Raw genomic sequence first — 10628 nt, forward strand, 5'->3', positions numbered from 1 at the left:
TTAAATAGTGGATAATATCACCTAAAACATGAAATATTGAATTGCAAATTATATTAGCTTCAATAATTAAGATGTGAGTAACAACCCTTCTCCTATCAAACGTCTCCAATAATTATATTTAATTAAACAAGAAACAAAATAAGATATTAATTAATTTATTACATAATATTTAAGATAACTATTATTTAATGGATAATGTCACCTAAAATATGAATTATTAAATTATTAATTATATTAGATTCAATAATTAAGATGTGAATAGCCACCTTTCTCTTATCAAATTTCTGTGATTAATTATGATGAGAGATAGATAGTGGAATTAGACATTAATGTAAATAAATTAAAAAACACATTTTAATTATAACATATAATTAATAAAAATATTAATATATAAATTATTATAATGATATTGTAAAATTTATCAATATTAAAATTATATATATATATATATATATTTTTTTATATTAGTAGGTTAATGTTTTTAATATTTTTATGTGAAAGTTTAGAATTCTATCATGGACTTATCATACTAGCTTTGGGGTGAATTGAAAATATCATTGTAAGTTATCTTTTATACTCATAATAATCTTGTCGTAGCAGCTACAACCACTCTCCAAAATTTTTCCTTAACTTCGTTTTGGAGCTTCCCTACCAGCCTTTCACAGCAACATGTCTTGCTTTGTAAAGTACACAAGCTTTAGTGTTTTTCTTGTAGAATAACAGCCTGTCCATCAAAGCTTGATGAATTCCCCTCACAGGTTGTTCCTCGGACTTGGTCTAGCTGCAGGTTGAGCAGCTCCCTCAAGAAATTGTGTAATTCTGGAGGGCAATCAGCCTTCCCTCCAGAAATTGCACAATTTTGTCTGGAAGCCTGTTGGGCTCCAGAATTGTGCTTATTTGCCAGTTAGGCTTCATCCAGAAAATTGCACAATTTCTCCCAGTAGGGTTGCTCAGCCCAGGAATTATGCAAATATCCTAGGAGGCTAGCCCATCTCCCTTCCAGAAATACACATTTTCTCCTAGCAATTGAGGAGCCTCTTGCATGTGCATTCGAGTTGACCAGTTCCCTTCGGAACTGAGCAAAACCGGTTTGCATGCATGGGCTGCTTCTCCCAAGGTAGCATGCAAAGGCATCCCTTGATTTAGGGATCTAATTTTAATAGATGGAGGTTGCATGCAAGGATATTTTCAGAAACCTCTGACCAAGTTTTTCTCTTTCTAGAATTGTGGCGTGTGCGTCACATCTTCGATTTTATCAAAACTCGTGAACTGTGTTAGACTCAGTCTTATCAATCCTCTGTCAAAATCAAATTCACCAAGGAAGCTTCATCAAATAATGTTGGATAATCCAAGCAGGAGCATAAAATTGCAAGTCATTTCTACAATGAATATTCATCCAGGCATAGAACGAGAGCAATTTGGTCAAATATTATTTTACAGAAGCTTGTCTGAAATTTTACGGAAGAAAATTGGTGCAAATGTATAGTTGCAGGGAGTTCAGTTTTTGTTCCTCTTAAATTGTCCAGCGGTGCTTAAGCTCTTCTGTGGCTGCAAAGAAGATACTCAAATGCATTTCAACAATAGCAATATCAGCATAGGAATTTCAGGGATGGAAGGCACATGTAAAATGGTTTTGCAGACTCTATCTGAATGCGTCTCTCCCACATTCCATGATAAATGGGAGTATGAACTTTGTAGGAGTGCTTTACATGTCCTGGCATTTATTGTTGCATCTGGAAACATAGGGGTAGCATGCTTATTAAGTTCCATGCTGTCTGGTTGCAAGGGCGCACAAGAACGAGAAATCCGAAATGATTCCAGAAAAGGTGTAAAATGATGAGAATGTGGATAGTCATAGACAAGATGATACTAAGGATGAGAATACACATTCCGAGATTTGCGCTCCTAAAAATCCCAATGGTGTAGATCAACAAACACTGAACATTCCAATGCTGGTTGTAGCTCTGCTTAATTCTGAGTTTGATGCAGATGAGAAGGACGATGCTAAGGTGGATAATAATGCAAATGAAATATTCAAAGACGGAGCTACTTTGATCCGAGAGGCATTCCGGTTACTGTATAGCCTTGCTTCTAACCCTAAATATGGAGCTTCTGTCTTGCAAATCTTAACAAATACCAAAGCTCGGTCGAGGTTATTTCTTCGTGTGGTCGGCAGGATAACTAGTAGAAGAATTTAGGAAAATCAAACTGACAAGGCAGATATTATAGAGACGGCTCGAGAGTTGCTTCAGAGAATTTTACCTCATTAGGTTGGACGTACAAGATGAATGTACAGTTTTCCAGTGGTTTTACAATGAAAAGATATACCCCTTTTTATGTGCTCCGTGGCTTTCTTAGCTTCGGATTGATTGTAATTCAAGACACTGGCGGCACATTGAAGTGGATCGCGGCGCACTAGAAGAAGGCGGGGTGCACCCACGTAGCGCAGTGCGTAGAGCACTTTTGCACTATGCAAAATTGGACTACCGCAGTGCATCTGGCCTGCGCGGCGTGTTGGGCTGGAGCGCGGCGCACATAGCCTCCAAGCAGGATATCACACCAATTTTGAAAAACAAATCCCATTTTATTGTTGCGGGATTCCAACACGACACATCTGAGCTTTAGTTGGCGCAGCCTTGGAGATCTTAGGCAAGAACAGGGATTGTAAAGGATTTAGGCTTTAGCCTCGATAGGTTATCAGGAAATTGCGCTAAAGTGAAGAGGGCAGTTAACATCAAAACAGGGTAGAGCTATGCCATGAAAATTTTGGACAAGGAAATGGTTTTCCACCGCAAGATTTTCGATCATTTCAAACACGAAATATGCACTTTGAAGCTCATCAAGCACCCAAATGTCATGAGATTATACGAGGTATTGGCGAGTAAGAAGAAGATATACATTGTTCTTGAATTTGTGACAGGGGGTGAATTGTTCGATAAAGCCTCGCACCATGGCAAGCTGAAAAAAACGACGCGAGAAAGTATTCTCAGCAGCTTATTAAAGCTGTAGGATATTGTCACAGCAAGGGTGTCTACTACAGAGGTTTGAAGCCTGAGAACGTTCTTCTCGATGTAAATGGAAATATGAAGATATTTGATTTCGGCCTCAGCGCGCTGCCTCAGCGATTTAAGGAAGACGGTTTGCTCCATATGACTAGTGGAAGCCCCAATTATGTGGTACCCGAGGTCATTTCTAGCAGAGGATACGATGGTGCTCCTGCCGATGTTTGGTCTAGAGAACTTCAAAAGCGGCTTCAAGTTTTCAAAATATCTCTCTACTGGGGCTCGAGAATTGATCAGAAGAATACTTGATCCCAATCCAAAGACATGCAAATTTCACCTTTTCAAAACCGTGGGAAGTAAAGTAAGGACTCATGCCAGAAGAACTTAATGTTTTGGGTTTGAGGTAAACTTTACATCCGATCCCGGGCGTTGATGCTGGTTCAAACGTAGATTCAGACCAGCAAACTCAATAGCATATTAACACTAAGATTACTACACATTATCGACACGAAACCCACCAACATGCGACTAATCCTCGGAATACAGAAATGAGGACTCTTGAGATGCTGGCAAGGGCTCTATTGAGGGCAAGAGAGAGAGCATACAGAAACAAGGAAAAATCGCGTTCCAGAGAAGCCAGGCAGTCCGAAGAGTAAAAGAGGCCGAATCTTTGATAGGTGTAGTCATATCATCACAAGCCTGAAAAGTTGCCACCTCAAAATGATAGCGCACTAAATGTTGCAAAGGATTGCTAATTATAAAAAATTAGTATTATTCAAACGGCAAAAGGGAGCTCTATTCCCAAAGAACCATATCAATTTCTCAACATTTGGACTTTGCAAGAACACTTAGAATATGACTTGTGGATGCCAAACCCTCCATTACAGATAGACTTTGAACAACTTGTTGATGAATTGTATCTTTATTTTTTTCTTCATCGACAATGATTTCCTACCACACATGTCTACATTGGAAATCCGTGAGGGGGCAATTAACTTGCTGATGGCTGAGTACAAGAAAGAGTTCAAGGCAATGGGTGGTTATTTGACAGATTCAGGAGAGGCAATTTTAAAACGAGTAGAGCATTTTATTCAAGCTATTGGGTCCTATGAGGATAAAATATTTCAAAAGCGGTCTCGCCTACCTCAGTGCTAGATGGAAAGAGTCAAGTGCGAGAAGGCTCAAAAAAGGAATGGAGATAATATGGATCCCAAAATCAATTCTAAATTCTCAGTTACAGTGATGCCTTATCATAAAGCACGTTTAGCTTCTGGTCCTCAACTATCACCATATGAGGTGGAGCAATCAAATAGTGGTCATTTGGCTGCTCAGACTATCCGCCGGGCAGATCACCTGGTTCATGCAACAAAGCTGACACGGATTAGCGAACAACACAGCAGTGTTGCTACAGCCATTGTTAGAGTTGAAGAGGAGGTTGATACAAAATTTAAAAGAGGGGAAAAATGCCTTGGAATAAGGGAAGGAAGCATAGCCTAGAAACAAGTTCAATTAAAGTAAAAAAAAATGTAGACGCTCTAGTTACATTCGCAGGCGTTTTGAATACAAAATCAACAGAGCATGCAAAATGTCCCTTTTCTGCCTTGGAACACTACTAGGAGGGATTTCATAGTGTATGAGACTTCAACTAGCCTTCTAGAACAACCCCCAATTTGAGAACACAAATAAATAGAAGTGGGAAAGAATTTCTCCTTGAACTTCAAACCATTGCAGATGGATCCATAATGACAGAGAACCGTGCGTTAAATAGTTGTCCGCTTCTTCAGTGCCCTCACTGGACCTTGTCATCGAGTTTTGGTCCATCCTCACATTCTTTGAGGTATTCAGTATTATATTCAAAATCCACTTGAGGTCTATTTCTATATTCTCAATTCTTTCCTTGAGCTTGGAGTCAAGAAAGGATTTCCATAACGTCCTAGAAAAAGTCAAGAATTTGCAGTGTTCTGAAATTTCAGAAAGGGACAACAGCCTAAAGCAATAGCCCATTGTGGGTCACCTCGGGAAAAATGTGAAAATGGAAGTGTAGAAGAACTCGAGCCTATAGAATTAACTGGTTCAAGAATTATTTTATCCAACTCTAAAGCTAAAACTCAACGAAAACCTTTAATTAGGTTAAATTTGGCTTCATCAAGGAGCAAGACCACCGACGCTTAACATTTCATGAGTGAATTTTATTATCAGGTTTGAGTAATTCCGAATTGATCAACATCGATGTTTACAACATGTGGAATAAATACCTGGGTAGCAGAATATTCAGTGGCCCTCATATTCTGAGTGCACATGCATATAGGAAATACGGAAGGTGAAAAGTCAAAAAACTAAATGCCTAAATATAGAACAAAGATATTTACAACAGAGGAATAGGATCCGATTTCCTATTTTCGACTTCAGATATGATCTGCAGCTACAGTTGTCGCCTTTTTTATTGGTCATCAAAGAGTTTCAAGTGGAATAATGAAACATTGTTATGTCTATAGAACAGATGGACGGTTCATTTCATATCCTCAGGATTTTAGTTGTAACAGCTCTCCATCTAGATCGATTTGTTTTCTCATAGTGGAGCTTATTTATGGCATAAAGAATCATTTGTAAAGGGTTCGAGTTCTGGGAAACGGTGGAGGAATAACTCAGTGTTTGGCTGTACAGATTGACAGAGAAATAATTAAATGGTGCAACTCTGATTTATAATATTCTTGCGGTATGAGTTTTTTTCATGTGTTTTTCCCTCTGTTTCATATGTATCATGTGTTGTTTTGCAGTCCATTCATGATTGTTTCCAGCTGAATACTTTCAAGTGAGAAAGGTAGAATTCAGTCATTGCTCTGCCTTGAGGAAGTGTTCAGATTTTATGTGTTTTCTTCTGCCTTAAAAGGATTCATACATTAATGCCCTTTCCAGCTTTCTTAAAGTCTTTTCACCTCATGTAAATTCAATTCAATTGCTAAAACCTCATGCCTATCTCGCCTTATGAAATATCCTGTGCCTTTGGTTAAATCTTTGCATGTTGTTGTCCTTGTCCTATACAGCCCGACAACTTAGTCATTAAATCAAATATCCCTCGTTCAAATTCATTTACTAGCCTAAAATCAGTTCCTATTTTAAGTCATCTCGCAACCCTATTGTTCATTTTATCGAGATTGACTGGAGAGAGCCCTCTCCTATCCTTGTAGGGCTAGCTACGAGGCTGAGCTTGGTTTGATGTTGCCTCGAGTTTTGCCTTCTTCAGCCTAAGGCAGATTCGAGCGCTAACATAGTGGCGACTCCGCTGGGGAAAAGAAAATGGTTTGCTTGAAGATCGTTTTGCCCCAGTACATATCTCAAGTTCAGAGCTGATTGTTGATGGTGAACAACGATCAAACATAAGAAGATGGCTGAAATAATTCACCTTGTGACTCCATTCATTGAAGAATCTAGCAATTAATCCTTCATGGTAACTCCACTGCGGAGAGATCAGTAGTGGTAAGATTTTCAAGATGGATCGGATTGCAAGAAGATACACTCCCATGAGCCGAGATCACATCCCAGGTTTTCCAAATAAAATGCCCAAGGTAGATTGGTCAAAGAATTTGCCTGTATTCAGAAATGTGGAAGGTAATGACGTTTCTCTTCATCTAGTGAAATTTCACATTCATGTGCATAGATTAAAGATCAATTTTCCTGAAGACTGTTTGATGAAAATGTTTATGGCTACCTTGGAAGATGAAGCCCGATCTTGGTATGAAAGCTTGCCACCTGCTTCCATTTATTGTCTAAAGGATTTTCATTCAATATTCTTTGAGAAGTATAAAGAATCTTATCCATCATTAAATTTAGTTCAGGATTGTTGCAAGCATGCTTATGGTTTTATTGAGAACCTTGAAAAATACTATGAGGATGATAATTTTACGGACGAAGAAATCACGGAAGCATTGTATGAAAATCCGTTTCAGTAGCCTACAGAACTCTTAGAGGAAAATTTGCAGCAGGATCAAAATCAGCAGGTTAAAGATTTCCATATGATTGAAAATGATGAAAAAAGAAGTACTATTTCAAATTTGGTTGAAATAAATAAGGATGCGCAGGAAAATGATGATGATAAACCAGATCCAGAGACGGATTGTGATCAGGAAAAACATGTTGCTCCAGATCTCATAGAAGAGAATTGCATTGTTGAGGCTGCCTCAAATGAAGAAGACAGAGTTACAGGCTTAACTGCCCTCATCTCATCAGAACACAACCTTCCTACCAAGGTAATCCAGCCAATTCATGAACAGCAAGAGGATATCTTTGTTCAGGTAGGTGAAAAAGTTTCTCTGGATGAATTTATGATAGATGATAGAGACGTCATGCTTGAGTTTCAAGAATCATCCGAAGATGCTTTTCTTATGATTAATGGATGTAATAAGGAACATGAAAACCTGGCTATCATATCATATGAAGATAACCTACAGTACATTTACACCGCAGAAGATCAAAGCATTCAGGATTTCCATTCAGATTCTTCTTCATATGTTTCATGTGCTGAAATGTTTTTCCAAGAAGAGATCTGCTCATCTATTTGTTCAGAATTTTTTGGCGACCATGAGCAGATTTTTGCTGAAGTACATTTTGAAGAGAGATCAGAAGCAGGTGAAAAGGACACCTTGTTCTTTCAGCAGGAGGAAAGAATTCATGTTTTTCAAGATCCAATGGTAGATTTGTTGCAGTCAGTTGTGAAAGTGTTTATTGCAATGTTCAGTGATGAAGGAGATCATGGTCAACTATGTTTTTGGATGCCCAGTGATCAGTTTTTATTGTTGACCAGCAGATCTGATAAGGAGAATCAAGCAAGAAGGCATCTGCTTGATTGGTTACATTGGCATTTTGATATAGTTTGAGGATATATTGCCTTGTAAGAAGCACAGGTGGCCATGTACTGCCACCAAGCTTTAAGTTTTAAGTTCAGTTCTTAGTATTTTGAGTTAGTTTGTTAAAGACAAGTTTTTTCAGTCATGTCAATTTGCATTGAGTCAGTTTGAAACAAGTTTTAGTCAATAAATTGAGTCATGTTAGTTCGCCGGAATAATGGACTCCATAGCCCAATGGACGGAGGCACTGTCTGCTCTCCCAAAGATCTGCTATTCTTGGCACCTCCACAGAGTGGCAGCCGCCATCCCAATTGGAGCCAATGTTAGACTCAGTCTTATCAATCCTCTGTCAAAATCAAATTCACCAAGGAAGCTTCATCAAATAATGTTGGATAATCCAAGTAAGAGCATAAAATTGCAAGTCATTTCTACAATGAATATTCATCCAGGCATAGAACGAGAGCAATTTGGTCAAATATTATTTTACAGAAGCTTGTCTGAAATTTTACGGAAGAAAATTGGTGCAAATGTATAGTTGCATGCAGTTCAGTTTTTGTTCCTATTAAATTGTCCAGCGGTGCTTAAGCTCTTCCGTGGCTGCAAAGAAGATACTCAAATGCATTTCAACAATAGAAATATCAACATAGGAATTTCAGGGATGGAAGGCACATGTAAAATGGTTTTGCAGGCTCTATCTAAATGCGTCTCTCCCACATTCCATGATAAATGGGAGTATGAACTTTGTAGGAGTGCTTTACATGTCCTGGCATTTATTGTTGCATCTGGAAACATAGGGGTAGCATGCTTATTAAGTTCCATGCTGTCTGGTTGCAAGGGCGCACAAGAACGAGAAATCCGAAATGATTCCAGAAAAGGTGTAAGTAATGATGAGAATGTGGACAGTCATAGACAAGATGCTACTAAGGATGAGAATACACATTCCGAGATTTGCACTCCTCAAAATCCCAATGGCGTAGATCAACAAACACTGAACATTCCAATGCTGGTTGTAGCTCTGCTTAATTTTGAGTTTGATGCAAATGAGAAGGACGATGCTAAGGTGGATAGTAATGTAAACGAAATATTCAAAGACATAGCTACTTTGATCCGACAGGCATTCCTGTTATTGTACAACCTTGATTCTAACCCTAAATATGGAGCTTATGTCTTACAAATCTTAACAAATACCAAAGCTCGGTCGAGGTTATTTCATAGTGTGGTCGGCAGGATAACTAGTAGAAGAATTCAGGAAAATCAAACTGACAAGGCAGATATTATAGAGACGGCTCAAGAGTTGCTTCATAGAATTTTACCTCATTAGGTTGGACGTACAAGATGAATGTACAGTTTTCCAGTGGTTTTACAATGAAAAGATATACCCCTTGTTATGTGCTCCATGGATTTCTTAGCTTTGGATTGATTGTAATTCAAGACACTGGTGGCGCATTGAAGTGGAGTGCGGCGCACTAGAAGAAGGCGCGGTGCACCCACGTAGAGCGGTGCGTAGTGCACTTTTTCACCGTGCAAAATTGGACTGGCGTGATGCATCCAGCCTGCACGGTGTGTTGGGCTAGAGCCCGGCGCACATAGCCTCCAAGCAGGATATCACACCAATTTTGAAAAACAAATCCCATTTTCTTGTTGCGGGATTCCAACACGACACATCTGAGCTTTAGTTGTCGAAGCCTTGGAGATCTGAGGCAAGAACAGGGATTGTAAAGGATTTAGGCTTTAGCCTCGACAGGTTATCAGGAAATTTCGCTAAAGTGAAGAGGGCAGTTAACGTTGAAACAGGGCAGAGCTATGCCGTGAAAATTTTGGACAAGGAAATGATTTTCCACCGCAAGATCGTCGATCATTTCAAACGCGAAATCTGCACTTTGAAGCTCATCAAGCATCCAAATGTCGTGAGATTATACGAGGTATTGGCGAGTAAGAAGAAGATATACATTGTTCTTGAATTTGTGACAGGGGGTGAATTGTTCGATAAAGCCTCGCGCAATGGCAAGCTGAAAAAAAACGACGCGAGAAAGTATTCTCAGCAGCTTATTAAAGCTATAGGATATTATCACAGCAGGGGTGTCTACTACAGAGATTTGAAGCCTGAGAACGTTCTTCTCGATGCAAATGGAAATGTGAAGATATTTGATATCGGCCTCAGCGCGCTGCCTCAGCAATTTAAGGAAGACGATTTGCTCCATACGACTGGTGGAAGCGCCAATTATGTGGTACCCGAGGTCATTTCTAGCAGAGGATACGATGGTGCTCCTATCGATGTTTGGTCTAGAGATCTTCAAAAGCGGCTTCAAGTTTTCGAAATATCTCTCTACTGGGGCTCGAGAATTGATCGGAAGAATACTTGATCCCAATCCAAAGACGCGCAAATTTCCCTTTTTTAAAATCTTGGGAAGTAAAGTAAGGACTCATGCTAGAAGAACTTAATGTTTTGGGTTTTAGGTAGACTTTACATCCGAGCCCGGGCGTTGATGCTGGTTCAAACGTAAATTGAGACCAGAAAACTCAATAGCATATTAACACTAAGATTACTACACATTATCGACACGAAACCCACCAACATGCGACTAATCCTCAGAATACAGAAATGAGGACTCTTGAGATGCTGGCAAGGGCTCTTTTGAGGGCAAGAGAGAGAGCATACAAAAACAAGGAAAAATCTCGTTCCAGAGAAGCTAGGCAGTCCGAAGAGTAAAAGAGGCCGAATCTTTGATAGGTGTACTTGTATCATCACAAGCCTGAAAAGTTGCCACCTCAAAATGAAAGC

General features: G+C 39.2%; 1 pseudogene; it reads left to right on the plus strand.

Moving 5' to 3' along the window:
- Window positions 1-9675: 9675 nt before the first annotated feature.
- Window positions 9676-10209, plus strand: LOC149211224 (CBL-interacting serine/threonine-protein kinase 23 pseudogene; annotated as a pseudogene).
- Window positions 10210-10628: the final 419 nt, after the last annotated feature.

The sequence above is a fragment of the Pinus tabuliformis genome, chromosome 1_2, assembly GCF_031772625.1.
Source record: "Pinus tabuliformis cultivar Carrire ecotype Pingquan chromosome 1_2, CPIR1, whole genome shotgun sequence".
NCBI classification, from domain to species: domain Eukaryota; kingdom Viridiplantae; phylum Streptophyta; class Pinopsida; order Pinales; family Pinaceae; genus Pinus; species Pinus tabuliformis.